Genomic DNA, 15,962 nt, shown 5'->3' with positions numbered 1-15,962 from the left:
GTGTAAGGAAGGGCAACTCCCCTATTTACCCCTGGGCCGGATCTGTCCCGTTAACTGGTCTGGTCCTGGTTTAGCAAAGACGAGCCCCGAAGACCTATAACTGCACAAGAAAACAATGCGAGGCTCAGTCTGCGCCGCTCCAGGCCGGGTGACCGCGCTGTTTCCAGCTGTGCAGGAATGTTCGGCACAAACACAGTTTATTATCGGCCGGGCATACAAAGCAGCAGCGGGGATTATGCGAGGAGGCAGTTGAGTTGAGATGCCGTGGCGGCCACTGAGCAGCTCAGAATGGGAGACGGCTTTACCGTTTGTGGAAATAGTGTCCTGCCTTGTTTGACTAAGGAAAAACTTCCTACCTGTCAGGGGGGTTAAACACTGGAATAAGTTGCCTGCGGAGGTTGTGGACTCTCCATCACTGGAGATATTTCAGAGCAGGTTGGACAGACACCTGTCAGGGATGGTCTAGACGGTGCTTGGCCCTGCCATGAGGGCAGGGGATTGGACTCGATGACCTCTCAAGGTCCCTTCCAGTTCTAGTGTTCTGTGATTCTATGAAAGAGACCGATGCTGGAGCATAGGGGAGCTTTCCCTTGTTAGTAGTTTGTGGCCTGACAAGTCCTGGCCTGCAACCCAATGTTGCCACCCCACAGTTACTATATCTGGATTTTATTATGAGCAGCGTGTCGGAACAGGAGCGAAACACCGAGGAAGAGAGGGGCTTGAATAGGAAATATTTGGTCCCGGTATGGGCCACTGCATGGTAATTAAGGCCCTGTTAAAAGTAATGTGTTGTGCTGGATTAGACAATCAGAGGGCTCGTGTGCTAGTCCTTGCTCTGCCACTGACCTGCTATATGGCCTTTGTCATGTCACTTCATCTCCCCCCCCCCCCCCCCCCCACCCTTAGCTATGGTCATTTTGATTGTAAGCTATTCTGGGCTGAGACATTCTCACACTGTGTTTCCACAGTACCAACCACAATGAAAACCTGATTTTGCATCCCTGAGCCATCCTGGGATCTACAGAATAAGGAGCAATGGTCTCAAGTTGCAGTGGGGGAGGTCTAGGTTGGAAATTAGGAAAAACAATTTCCCTAGCAGAGTGGGGAAGCGCTGGGCTGGGTTCCCTGGGGGGAGGGGGTGGAATCTCCATCCCTAGAAGTTTTTAAGTCTCAGCTTGACTAAGCCCTGGCTGGGTTGATTTAGTCGAGATTGGTCCTGCCTTGGGCAGGGGGCTGGACTCGATGACCTCGTGAGGTCTCTTCCAGCTCTATGATTCTATGACTTTTGGCACTGTCCACACTGCAGGAAGTTGAAGGCAGAACACTCTTCCTTCAACTTCCCTTAGTCCTTGTAGGAGCAGTTTGAATTCGTGTATCTTCACTAGACCCGCTCATTCATACCCTGGAAGATCAGCAGTGGCAGCTTCGCTCTTCTTCGTAGTGTAGACGCATCCTAAGGTGTCACAGGACGATTTGTGGTTTTCATATTTTGCTTTAATGTTTTAAAACGAATTCAGTGCAGGAGAAGGGCACCAGATTGATACGTGTGGATTGTGGAGGTCTCCTTTTGCCAAAAGGACAGCACTTCATGACTGGCAAAACACGACCTTCCCTCAGCGCTGTATTGACAACGTGCTTTGGCCTCGATTCCAAGGACACCCTCTGAGGCCTATCTGTGGCAAGATGGTCCTCGCGGCTGGACAGCTGTGCCTGCACAGAGCTCTGATAAAGTCAATTTTTCTTCAGGATTTGATTCATTTTGTAGATCATTCGAAGGGATTTTTTTTTTTAAGTATTTTGAATATTTCGGAATGGAACGTTTAGACTTTCCATTTTGAAATGACTTTCTGATTCGATTTTATATGCTATGAAAAGAAAATGTCAACTTTGGAAGAACACATGTTGATGCTAGCTTTGTTCAGCATTTCAGGTCAGGAGAACTTAGGAATGTTGCTTTCAAAATGGAAAACAGCCCAGAATGTGTGGATTTTCTTCACTAACCAAAAGATCCAGTTCTTGCTCGGCTCAAATCCACAGAGTCGACAGATTCTAAGAAATATAGGTCGCACAGGATAGCACCCTCCCATCCCCAACATTACAAAGCACACGAGCTTTCAAAGTTGATAAAACATAGAACAGAGCCCTGGTCGACACTAATGGGGAAAGTCGCCTTAAGATACGCAACTCCGGCTCACACACGACTGTTTCAGATTTGGGGACAATAGATACCTCCAAACCAGTGGCACCGCTATGGGCACCCGCATGGCCCCGCAGTATGCCAACATTTTTATGGCTGACCTGGAACAACACGTCCTCAGCTCTTTCACTAATTCCCCTGTTAAGGCTTTTTCCCAACTCTGGCACAATGAATGCAGAAGTGGGGGTCCGCAAAAGAACCACAAAACCTTCTCTTTCCAGGCTTTGGTGTAAAACTTCCCCCCAAAATCTTAAAAACCTAGATTTTGGGGATAAAAATCCACTGCCACCATGTGGACCCTCCATCCCTAGATGTTTTAAAGTCCTGGCTTGACAAAGCCCTATCTTGGTTGATTTAGTTGGGATTGGTCCTGCTTTGGCCAGGGAGCTGGACTCGATGACTCCTGAGGTCTCTTCCAGCCCTGGGATTCTAGGATTCTATGATCTGACCATCAACTCTTAATGGCTACAATGATGTTCTGTTTAACAAAGTTCCAGAGATGGGTACCTGACACGTTTTGATGAGGTAATGTTGGGAAGCTTCAAGGGGAAGTGGTCACCAATATTTCTTCACATAACGCACTGTCGACCTGTGGAACTCCTCACCACAAGATGTTGTGAAGGCCAAAGTAGAAGTGGGTTCCAAAAAGAATTGGGTACATTTGTGAAGGAGAAGTCCATCAATGGCTATTAGCCAAAATGGTCAGAGACACAACATCATGCTCCAAGTGTCCCTAGCCCTCCAGTTGTCAGAAACTGGGATGTGGTGGGACGGATCCCTTGAGATCACCCTGCTTTGTCCATTCTCTCAGAAGCATCCAACTGTGACGGACCAGGCCGGTCTGGGCACAGCTGAAGGCATCTGCTCAGGGCGAATTGCTCAAATTCGAGGCTCCTTACAGCCCCCAGACTGGTGACCTCTCCAAACAGGCCACAAACCAGTCCCACAGAGCGCTTCAGCTGCCTGCCTGAAGCCTCACGAGCAAAACCCCTCTGACACCCCAGCAATATCTGTGCCCCAGATGGCCCCGGGCCTCATACACAGGTGGGGGGTCTGAGAACCCAATCCCACCTACCCCGAACAAGTTCTATCCGGTTCCAAGAAACCAGCCACAGATCCCTGGTCAATTTACCCTCTGGCCCTTACCCACAAATCACGCTGAGCCAATCCTTTAGCATCTAACAACTAAAGGTTTATTACTACAATAAAGAAAAGCATGAGAGTAAGGTTGTTAAAGGATAGTACATTACATGCACCGAATCTCCCAGTTCTCGATGCAGGCTCTAGCAGAGATGTTACAGCTGCTGGCTTAAAAGTCCTTGTTGCGCATCCTAGGATCAGGATGGATCCACAGGTCTTTCCAGCCCTTCGATCCCTGCATTGCTGCCTCTGGGATGAAGTGCTGAGCTGAGTACCAAGATGGAGTCGACCACATGGCCTCTTTATACATCCTTCCTGGTCTCTTCTTGGCTGCAGCAGGTCACCTGGCCAGCGGCCTATCCCTGTGTTCCTTGCTGGCATCCCTTAGGTGTCAGCCCTCATTCTTTAGGTGTGTCCTTGGCCCATTGAGAACCATTGTCCCCCAGGGCCTCGCTAATTAGCATGTCGATAGGCCGGGCTCTGCCCAATGCTCAACCACATGCAGGGAAATATTCAGTATCCATACAGATTACAGATTCCTAACTACATACAATCACATGAATAGCATATATGGAATCAGAAGAAAATAGGCTTCTATTTGACACCTAACATGGCTCCCTTTTGTGCCACTTCTGGGGCCAACACCCCCCCATGTGTGCAGCAGTGATCTGGCTGCTCCCCTCAAAATCCAGTAATGTGACAGCTGGCCATTGCCAGAGACAGGATACTGAGCTAGATGGACCATTGGTCTGACCTAGTGTGGCCAGGCTTTTGTTCTTATGTAATCTAAATATCTAAAAGGGTGTCACAAGGAGGAAGGAGAAAATTTGATCCTCTTGGTTACTGAGGACAGGACAAGGAGTAATGGGCTTAAAGTGCAGCAGGGGAGGTTTAGATTGGACATTAGGAAAAAATTCCTAACTGTCAGGGTGGTCAAATATTGGAATAAATTGCCAAGGGAGGTGCTGGAATCTCCCTCTCTGGAGATATTTAAGAACAGGTTAGATAGACATCTGTCAGGGATAGTGTAGATGGAGCTTGGTCCTGCCTTGAGGGCGGGGGGCTGGACTCGATGACCTCTCGAGGTCCCTTCCAGTCCTATGATTCTATGATTCTATGAATAGTTACATGGTATCAATTTCCAACCAATACTCTATCTTGGATGACCAGCTGTCTACCATGGGTGATTTTGAGATCCTATCACAGAGATTGCTGAAGAACAAGGAGCACTGAAGAGAATGAAAAAAACAACCTTGGCTTTTAAATCGTGGGAGCAAAAAACATTGGCCTGGTATTTTTGTGAATTAATGAACAGAGCCCCACCAAGATGTAACCTACAACTTAAACCAAAACTAGAATCCAGCAGGAAACAGGTCAGTCACATTAGAGGGGGTAATGGCTGCGGGCCAACAGTTACGACCCAATAAAACACCTGATCTTGACGATATTTCAGCAGACCTGCCAATGAGTGGAGACCAGCCTCTACTTTACTGGTTCCATTGATTTGCCTTACAAGTTTGGAAAATCGGTCACGCAACAGAAGAGAGGGAACAGGGTGGCCTCATCACTTTTTTCTGAAAAGGGAAGTGATCAGTGTGCTCAGATTATAGGTGGATAATTCTGCTCTCCGTCTTGGGGAAGGTGTTAACAATCATACTACTGAACCCACTGAAATACTCACCCAGCCCGAAAGACATAGAATCACAGAACACTAGTACTGGAAGGGATCTCGAGAGGTCTTCAAGTCCAGTCCCCTATCCTCATTTACCAAGATCATCCCTGCATTTATCTGTGTAAGATCAAGGTGTACTACAGACCGGTTTTCCGTGGAATCAGGAAAGACACCAGGGATGAATTCTCCCAGCTAAGTTATTTCATGTTTTAGCAGGCTCACTGATGACACAGCAGCTTGGAGCACAGTTGGAGATGTAAAATGTGAAGATTCATCTGTAAAGAATCTTGACACAGCTGTCCCACCCCATACGCAGACTACGCAGCTGTGGAGGGCACCTGAAAATTTGGGGCACCGCTGGGTCTTAATGTCCACCCATCCGCCTCTTCTTATCCCTACTCTATGGCTCTGCATTCCCTGGAGAGCTTCTAGTTAACAGTGACAAAGCCTGACACAGCTAATAGCCAAACACAAACCCGTGAAAGAGCCATTTTGGTGGGAAATGAAGCCATCTAGCAGGCATTTGCCAAGCCTACGGACAGACGGTCAGTTTATGAATTTACTGTGTGAATCGCCTGGGCCTAAGTACAAAATTTGCTTTAAAAAATTTCATTCGTGTGTTGCTGAAGATTCTAAAATTACAGCTCTAAAAAAATATCTCCCCCCCCCCTCCCCGGGCTGCATAGTGGCACCAGTTTAATAGGACAGGTTGAACGTCTCTAACCCAGAACTCTCTGGTCCAGAAACATCCGTCATCCAGAATGATTTGAGGTCACCGTTCATGGATATGGCCAAGTTTCCCGCAGTCCCATAAAGTTTGTTTACAGGCTCTCAGTGTTCTGTGCTGTGATTTAGCTCTAATTCGCCTCTTGATGTCTTCTAAGAGCCCAGGGAGTAGTGGAAGTGTTGGTTAATGCTGCTAGATAATATTGACCTCCCATGGTCCAGAAAATTCTCTGGTTAAGAACCAGTCAGCTCCCAAAGGTGCTGGACTAGAGAGGTTCAACTTGTAGGCTACATCTAAACTGGCATGATTGTGGAAATACTTTTAACGGAAACGTTTTTCCGTTAAAAGGATTACCGCAAAAGAGAGTCTAGATTGGCACAGATGCTTTTGCGCAAAAGCATCCGTGGTCAGTCTAGATACGATTTTGCGCAAGAAAGCCCCGATCGCCATTTTAGCCATCGGGGCTTTTTTGCGCAAAACAGTTCTTCCCTGTCTACACTGGCCCTCTTGCACAAGTATTCGTGCACAAAAGGGCTTTTTCCCGTGCGGGAGCATGAAAGTATTTGTGCGAGAAGCACTGATTTTGTACATTACAAAGTCAGTGCTCTTGCGCATATTCAAGCGGCCAGTGTAGACAGCCGGCAAGTTTTTGAGCAAAAGCAGCTGCTTTTGCACAACATCTTGCCTGTCTAGACACACCCTTACTGCGTAGGGCCCCTCACATCCTCAGGATGGCTCTGCATCTCGAGAATGCAAATGATATTGCCGTAATGGGAAAGGCAAATGACCAACTAAGATCAATGACGAAAAAAACCCAAAACTATTCATTCCTCCTCTACAGTGGAGACAAATGCCACATGGAATCCCAGAACACTATGACTGGAAGGACCTCAAGAGGTCATCGAGTCCAGTCCCCTGCCCTCACGGCATGTGGATGGTTGCCATGTTGAATGGGTGACTAGCGTTATCCGTTGGAGTAGCCAGTGGACAGCCGCGACCTTTCGCACCAAGGAAGTCGCGCCTGGGTCTTGCGTCAATGGCATTTCAGCATCTACAAAGACCTTTGTTGGGGCGGTCGGGTGTCTGCTTTGATGGTGGTCCTAGCAAAGGAGATAGTTGGCTGGCCCCAGCCAACGGAGGTCTTCCGCAGCTGAGAAGAAGGCGAGCTCAGGGCGTGTCCGGCGGGCAGAAGAAGGAAGGGCTCTGCAGAAGGTTTACAGAGCTGGGGTAGAGCCCGCGGCCAAGGAAGAACGACGTTGGAACATGCAAACGTTGAGGGATGTAAGGAACCTAAAACTTCCTGCTGACTCTGGCAGAAGGAAGGTGACTTGCACAGCCCCTATGGGTATATCTACACTGCCACCCTAGTTCGAACTAAGGTGGGAGTGTAGACATACCCTATGAGAGAGACACCAATCTACGGCTGTGTCTAGACTACATGCCTCTGTCGGCAGAGGCATGTAGATTAGACACATAGGCAAAGGCAAATGAAGCCGCGATTTAAATGATCGCGGCTTCATTTACATTTACATGGCTGCCGCGCTGAGCCGACAAACAGCTGATCAGCTGTTTGTCGGCTCGTGCGCTAGTCTGGACGTTCCCCCTGTCGACATCAAAGCCCTTTGTCGGCAGCCCTGTTATTCCTCGTGGGATGAGGTTTACCGGGGCTGCCGACAAAGGGCTTTGATGTCGGCAGGGGAGCGTCCAGACTAGCGCGCGAGCCGACAAACAGCTGATCAGCTGTTTGTCAGCTCAGCGCGGCAGCCATGTAAATGTAAATGAAGCCGCGATCATTAAAATCGCGGCTTCATTTGCCTTTGCCTATGTGTCTAATCTACATGCTTCTGCCAACAGAGGCATGTAGTTTAGACGTACCCTGCAGGACAGCATGGCTACCTCGTAGCTGTGAGAATCTTCTGCAGATGCTTTGAACGTCTGTGGCGGAGGGCAGAGGAGGGTTTCAGGTTGGGGCTAGAATAGCTTTGCCAGAGGGGAAGGTTTTGCGGTGCTTCTTAAATAGGACCCAGACCTAGATTTAACACGTCTCCCCTGGAGATTCCCTCTACAGCCAGATCCCACGGTCAGGGGGAAGATGCCTCTCGGGTTACATATGCTCCAGGATAAAAACCCGTGGCTGGCCCGGGGCAGTTGACTTGGATTTACGGGGTGCAGGCTCAGGCTGAAAACTGCCTGTGTAGACATACAGGCGCGCAGCATGGAGCCGAGTCCTGGGACCCTGCCAGGGTGGAGGGTCCCGGAGCTCAGCCCAAGAAGCCTGAGGCTACGTCTACACTGGCCCCTTTTCCGTAAGGGGCATGTAAATTTCACCTATCGTCGTAGGGAAATCCGCGGGGGATTTAAATATCCCCCGCGGCATTTAAATAAAAATGGCCGCCGCTTTTTTCCGGCTTTTAAAAAAGCCGGAAAAGAGCGTCTAGACTGGCCCCGATCCTCCGGAAAAAGCGCCCTTTTCCAGAGGGTCTTATTCTTACTTTGAAGTGGGAGTGTAGACATACCCTATGAGAGAGACACCAATCTGAAGTAAGAATAAGACCCTCCGGAAAAGGGCGCTTTTTCCGGAGGATCGGGGCCAGTCTAGACGCTCTTTTCCGGCTTTTTTAAAAGCCGGAAAAAAGCGGCGGCCATTTTTATTTAAATGCCGCGGGGGATATTTAAATCCCCCGCGGATTTCCCTACGACGATAGGTGAAATTTACATGCCCCTTACGGAAAAGGGACCAGTGTAGACGAGCCCTGAATGTCTCCAATTTTCAGCCCCACAGCCCAGTCTGAATCAGTTGGTCCAAGTACGCAATGGCTGTGTGGTAGGATTGGGTGTCTCCTCGAAGGCGTGAGTCCCCTGGGTTGCAGATCGGGATTGCTAGAGCAAGGAGGCATGGCAAAAGGTCTCAACCCCATCACTCTCTACTTAGGTGATAAAGCACGAGAAAGCACAGGGAAGCAAAGCCCCTCACCCCAACCCCTCCCTTGGCAGTCTTTGGGGGGTCCATCCGTGTGCAGGTAGGCAGGATGACCCAGCCTCCAACTCCTCCAGCAGCTCCTCTCGGCTTGAACCGGTGGAAATAGCCAAAGAGCCAGAATCCTTTTGTAATTGTCCAGTCTCTTCTTAGCTCCTGATTGCCTGCAGGTGGATCTTCCTTAGGGGGAAGAGAGAAATCTTAGAGTCCTTGCGGATAGTCCTCTGGAAACATCCACTCCGTGCGCAGCGGCAGTCAGAAAAGCGAACCGAATGTTCAGAATCATTTAAAAAGAGAGACAGAATACGACTCTGTATAAATCCATGGTCCGCCCACATCGTGAATACAGGCAGTCCCCGGGTTACGTACAAGATAGGGACTGTAGGTTTGTTCTTAAGTTGAATCTGTATGTAAGTCGGAACTGGCGTCCAGATTCAGCCGCTGCTGAAACTGACCAGCGGCTGACTACAGGAAGCCCGAGGCAGAGTTGCTCTGCCCCGGGCTTCCTGGAATCAGCCTCTGATCAGTTTCAACAGGCTGAATCTGGACGCCAGTTCCGACTTACATACAGATTCAACTTAAGAACCCCAGGCGTCCCCAAGTCAGCTGCTGCTGAAACTGATCAGCGGCTGATTACAGGAAGCCCGGGGCAGAGCAACTCTGCCTCGGGCTTCCTGTAGTCAGTGCTGGTCAGTTTCAGCAGCGGCTGACTTGGGGACGCCTGGGGCAGAGCAGCTGGGGTGCTGCCGGGTTGGTCCAGCAGCACCCCAGCTGCTCGTCCGGAGAAAAGCCTGGACTGCTGGGGGGAGGGGGAGCGTACTAGCTGTACCCCTCCCCCCAGCAGACCAGGGAGATGCGGGCGGGGGACCGAGACGCACCGCGGTCCCGCCGCCCGGGTCCTCCGTGGCTTTGCTCCGCGTCTCCCTGGTCTGCTGGTCTGCTGGAGACCAGCAGACCAGGGAGACGTGGAGCAAAGCCGCGGAGCACACGGGCAGCGGACAGCCCAGACGCGCCGTGGCTGTCCAGCTGCCGGCGTCCTCAGAGGCTTTGCTTCCCGTCTCCCTGGTCTGCTGGTGTCCAGCAGACCAGGGAGACGGGCAGCAAACCCCGTTCGTAACTGCGGATCCGACATAAGTCGGATCCGCGTAACTCGGGGACTGCCTGTACTCCCTGCAGGTATAGTCCACCGCATCTCAAAAAAAGCTCCCTTGGCACTGGAAAAGGTTCAGAAAAGGGCAACAAAAATGATGAGGGATTTGGAACAGTTGACCACTGAAGAGAGATTAAAAAGACTGGGACTTTTCATCTTAGAAAAGAGGAGACTAATGGGGGATAGGATAGAGGTCTATAAAATCATGACTGGTCTTGAGAGAGTGAATAAGGAAAAGTTATTTACTTGTTCCCATAACAAAAGAACTAAGGCTCACCAAATGAAATTAATAGGAAGAAGATTTAAAACAAAGAAAAGGAAGTTTTTCTTCACGCCACACACAGTGAATCTGTGGAACTCCTTGCCAATTGATGTTGAGAAGGCCAAGACCTCAACAAGATTCAAAAAGGAACTATATACATTCATGGAGGTGAGCTCCATCAATACTTAGCAGTCAGGATGGGTAGGAACGGTGTCCCTAGCCTTTGTTTGTCGGGGCTGGGAATGGGAGACAAGAAAGGGATCACTTGATGATTACTTGGTCTGTTCATTCCCTCTGGGTTGGGGAGAATCTCTGCTGATCACTCACTGTCAGGTTTAAAGCCTATTTTATGTGAGACTTTCATCATTCCACAGACACAGCCTTTCCCAAGGGGGCTAATATCTAGAAAAGATCCCACAGAATGCTTTGATGTTACATTTGTAATTACAGCTGAATTTATGTGGTGATGAGTGTGGCATTTATACGTAGGTTGGGCAGGTGCACAGAGCAGTCTCTGTAATTAAACCTGAGATCCAACTCCACTGATCATGACTTTGTGTAACCACTTCCGTCCGGGGCTGAAATTTCTCACTGTCTTTGCCCAAAAGTGATTTGGTTTGGAGCTTTTTTTTTTTAAGTTTAAACAGAATCATGTTGTTGAAGCACTGTATTTCCCCCTCAGAAATGTGGGGAACTTCAAATGCATGCACCTATTTTCTTCAAACTTGGCTTATGTTGTAGATCTGAGCAAGCATTAAGGAACGCTTCACGTTTTTAACGATTCGTTCAGTGTTCTTAAAGTTATGGATTTTTTTTTTAAAAGCATATTCTATCTGCATTGCAGAATTTCTTAATGACTTTTCTCTGGCCTTGTCTAGACGGCAGCTGATCGTTTGGGGGTTGAATGAATGGGTCGAGTGAAGACATGCTAATTTGAACGGCGAGGGTGCTCCTGCCGGTGCCGGTACACCTGCTCCTCACAAGGAATACGGAAAGCCGAGCTCCTGCTGGGTGGACATAGCTGGAGTTCGCAAAATCAACAAGGAGTCCTGTGGCACTTTATAAATCAACAGATTTCTTGGAGCATAAACTTTCGTGGGCAAAGACCCACTTCGTCATATTCATGTAGAGTCCTGCAAATTCTCACCAGCAACTACACACCTCACCACAGTAACTTCCACTCTGGAACCAATCCCTGCAATAAACCTCGGTGCCAACTCTGCCCACATATCTACACCAGCAACACCATCACAGGACCGAACCAGATCAGCCACACCGTCATGGATTCATTCACCTGCACATCTACCAACGTAAAATATGCCATCACGTGCCATCAATGCCCCTCTGCTATATACATCGGCCAAACTGGACAGTCCTTACGTAAAAGAATAAGAACATAAGAACATAAGAACGGCCGTACTGGGTCAGACCAAAGGTCCATCTAGCCCAGTATCCTGTCTACCGACAGTGGCCAACACCAGGTACCCCAGAGAGGGTGGACCGAAGACAATGATCAAGCGATTTGTCTCCTGCCATCCCTCTCCAGCCTCTGACAAACAGAGGCCAAGGACACCATTTTATCCCCTGGCTAATAGCCTTTTATGGACCTAACCTCCATGAATTTATCCAGCTTCTCTTTAAACTCTATTATAGTCCTAGCCTTCACAGACTCCTCTGGCAAGGAGTTCCACAGGTTGACAACACGCTGTGTGAAGAAGAACTTCCTTTTATTAGTTTAAAACCTGCTACCCATTAATTTCATTTGGTGTCCTCTAGTTCTTCTATTATGGGAATATAAACGGACACAAATCAGATATCAGGAATGGTAATATACAAAAATTTGTAGGAGAACACTTCAATCTCCCTGGACACACAGTAGCAGATTTAAAGGTAGCCCTCCTGCAACAAAAAACCTTCAACAACAGACTTCAAAGAGAAACAAAGGATTAAACAAAGACTGTGAATGGCTGGCCAACTACAAAAGCAGCTTCTCCTCTCTTGGTGTTCACACCTCCACATCAACTGCTAGAAGCGGGCTTCACCCTCCCTGACTGAATTGACCTCGTTATCTCTAGCCTTACTCTTGATTGGAACTCTTTTCTTATGCCTGTATATTTATACCTTCCTCCAGAATTTCCACTACATAGAATCCTAGAGCTGGAAGAGACCTTAGAAGGCCATCAAGTCCAGCCCCCTACCTACTCAAGACAGGACCAATCCCAATTCAATCAGCCCAGCCAGGGCTTTCTCAAGCCGAGACTTAAACACCTCTAGGGATGGAGACTCCACTACTTCCCTAGGGAACCCATCCCAGTGCTTCCCCACCCGCCTAGGGAAATAGTTTTTCCTAATATTCAACCTAGACCTCCCCCACTGTAACTTGAGACCACTGCTCTTGTTCTACCACCCGTCACTACTGTGAACAGCCTCTCTCCAGCATCTTTGGAACCTCCCTTTAGGAAGATGAAGGCTGCTCTCAAATCCCCCCTCGCTCTTCTCTTCTGCAGACGAAACAAACCCAAATCCCTCAGCCTCTCCTCATAGGTCATGTGATCCAACCCCCTAATCATTTTGGTCGCCCTCCGCTGGACCCTCTCCAATGCGTCCACATTCTTTTTGTAGTGGGGGGCCCAGAACTGGACACAATACTCCAGATGTGGCCTCACCAGAGCCAAATAAAGGGGAATAATGACATCTCTGGATCTGCTGGCAATGCTCCTCCTAATGCAACCTAATATGCCATTCGCCTTCTTGGCTACAAGGGCACCCTGTTGACTCATCTCCAGCTTCTCATCCATTGTAACCCCCAGGTCCTTTTCTGCAGAACTGCTATTTAACCAGTCGGTCCCCAGCCTGTAACAAAGCTTGGGATTCTTCTGTCCCAAGTGCAGAACTCTATACTCTATACTTGCTGAACCTCATGAAATTTTGAAGTTAAGCTGCTTCGACTTCAGCTACACAATTACCGTAGCTGAAGTTGAGTATCTTAATTCAACCTTAGCCCTTAGTGTAGACCTACCCCTAAGCTGTGTCTACACTGGCACGTTCTTGCACGGAAACGCTCTTGCGCAAAAACATGCCACCTGTCTATACTGGCTGCGTGTTCTTGCATATGTAAACTGACGTTGTAGTGTAGAAAATCAGGGCTTCTCTTGCGAGAACTCTTACGTTCCCTCTCAGGAATAAGCCCTCTTGCGCAAGAGCTCTTCCAGAAGAGGGCAGTGTAGACAGGCAACATGAATTTCTTGCGCAAGAAGTCCTTATGGTTAAAATGGCCATTAGAGCTTTCTTGCGGAAGAGAGCATCTATGGATGCTCTTGCGCAAAAGCACATCTCTTGTGCAAAAGCACATGCCAGTGTAGACGCTCTCTTGTGGAAGAGTTTTTGCACAAGAACTCTTCCACGAAAGAGTTCTTGCACAAGGAGCTGCCAGTGTAGACGTAGCCTCTGTAGTCTAACAAAAATACATCTAGTATCATGAGCTTTTGTGGGCACAACCCACTTCTTCAGATGAGCTGGAGAGATGATTTCACTCATCTGAAGAAGTAGGGTTTGCCCAGAAAAACTCATGATACTAGTTATATATTTTTGTTCGCTAACAGAGGTCTACTCAATGTTTTTAAAATTACAGATTATACAACAACCCCTCCGAGATTTTTTTACAAAGCAAAGTCTGATCTACTACTCAGAGCCTTCTACCTGCTCCTGGTTTTCTGTAAGACATTTCTTTCCTGGGGCTCTCTTCAGGTTTCTGCAAGAGCATAGGCTGGGTTATATATATATATCGCAGACAAATGTAAAAAAAAAAAAAATAAAATGTCAAAAGCACAAATGTAAGGAACAGACCAAAAAAAAAGTTTGATTTTTTTTTTCTTAGGCACCGATCGGCTCTTCAGAAATCACCTCTGGGAAATCAGTCAGGCTGCTGAATGGATGATTCCAGCAACTAAGGATTGCAAGGAGGGGAGAGGAAAAAAATCACAGATAAATAAATATGGGACGTTGGCATCTGTGCCAGAAATATCTAGGGGCATTTCCTGGAGCAACCCTCCTTGGGGAAAGCAGGGTTTTAGGAAACCAAACGTCCTGAGGATCCCATGGAAGACCCCAGGAAGTGAAATGGAGAAGCCCAGATGGACCAGGAAGACATGCGATGCAGGGAGGTATCATTACATTCTGCAGAACAGCCCCAGGAGCGTCTTGTTGAACATTTGAGATAGCTCTACCAAACAGAGGAAAAATGACACTCTGGAAATGACTCACCAGGATGGTCTGTGGGGACCTGAGATTTAACCTTGCTTAAGAAAGCACCATCCAGCGATATCGCAAGCTACCGCCAGCCCTCATTCCTCTTGCGGTCCCCTGTCCCGGCAAATGTAGAAGCACAAACTTTCCGGCTACTCCAGCCTTTTATAAAATCAGAGCAATGGAGTCGCCTGCTTCTTCCCATCCTTGAATCTACGAATTGAGCCTAGGTCAACATAGTATTGAACCCTTGCAATACCCTTGGGGCGGGAGTAGGGAGGGAATGGTGCACGGGTAGATTAGGTGACTTGCCCAGGGTTACACGCCAATTCTGTGGCAGGGAGCAGCAGCCTGAAGCCAGCTCTTGGGAGCCCGACACCAGGGCTTTTGCCCACCAGGCCATCCTCATTGGTAAGCCACAGGCCTCTTTGTCCTGCCCCTTGGAAATTTCACCGAACTCCATCATCTGGGTCTTGAGGGCTTTGATTGAAAGGAGGCAAGGCAGACGCAGGTGTCGTGCCGAGATGTGTTATGGGAGGGATGTTGCAAAATAGCCCAGCCCATAGAAATACTGGAATGTTATTTATGTGGGGGGGGAGGCAAGCAAGCATAACTAACGGTTCTGGGGCATGAGGTCTCTCTTCCCGCCAATTCCCCCCCTCCCTCTCCCCACCACAGCTCCAGCCCAGAAGGTAAGAGCCAAAGCCAGTACCCCGAGACAGTTAGTTCCTAGGCTTTCTGCTAAAACAGCCAGTGTGTTCTGGTACAGGTGTGGGAGAGGGATGGCTCAGTGGTTTGAGCATTGGCCTGCTAAACCCAGGGTTGTGCGTTCAATCCTTACAAAGGCCATTTGGGGCAAAATTTTGTCAGGGATGGTACTTAGTCCTGCTGAGAAGGCAGGGGGCTGGACTCAATGACCTTTCAAGGTCCCTTCCAGTTCTAGGAGATAGGCAATCTCCACTACTTTAAAAAAAAAAAAAAAAAAAAAAAAAAAGCTTTATTCTCTAGAAGAAATGAGATCACCATGGTTACCCATGAACATCAGCTTTAGGCCTATCATCAGCATGAGTTGGGCTGGAACCTCCCATCCGCTCTGTAGCCTGTTGGCATACCCAGAACTGTCCTTTTCGGTGGGTTTCTTCTTATCACACTCACTGGGGTAGCATGACCCCCCCGTTGAGAGTGCAGGAAACTTAGGTGGGGACTGGTAAAGGCCCAGATCATAGAATCGTAGAGCTGGAAGAGACCTCAGGAGTCATCAAGTCCGGCCCCCTGCTCTAGGCAGGACCAACCCAACGCAATCAACCCAGCCAGGGCTTTGTCAAGCTGGGACTTAAACACCTCTAGGGATGGAGATTCCACCCCCTCCCTAGGGAACCCAGCCCAGCGCTTCCCCACCCGCCTAGGGAAATCGTTTTTCCTAATATCCAACCTAGATCTCCCCCACTGTAACTTGAGCCCATTGCTCCTTCTTCTACCACCGTCACTACTGAGAACAGCCTCTCTCCATCCTCTTTGGAGCCCCCCTTCAGGGAGTTGCAGGCTGCTCTCAAATCCCCCCTCGCTCTTCTCTTCTGCAGACTAAACAAACC

This window comes from Pelodiscus sinensis, chromosome 5, assembly GCF_049634645.1.
Source record: "Pelodiscus sinensis isolate JC-2024 chromosome 5, ASM4963464v1, whole genome shotgun sequence".
In the NCBI taxonomy this organism is placed as follows: Eukaryota; Metazoa; Chordata; order Testudines; family Trionychidae; genus Pelodiscus; species Pelodiscus sinensis.
This window is presented reverse-complemented; position numbering follows the sequence as displayed.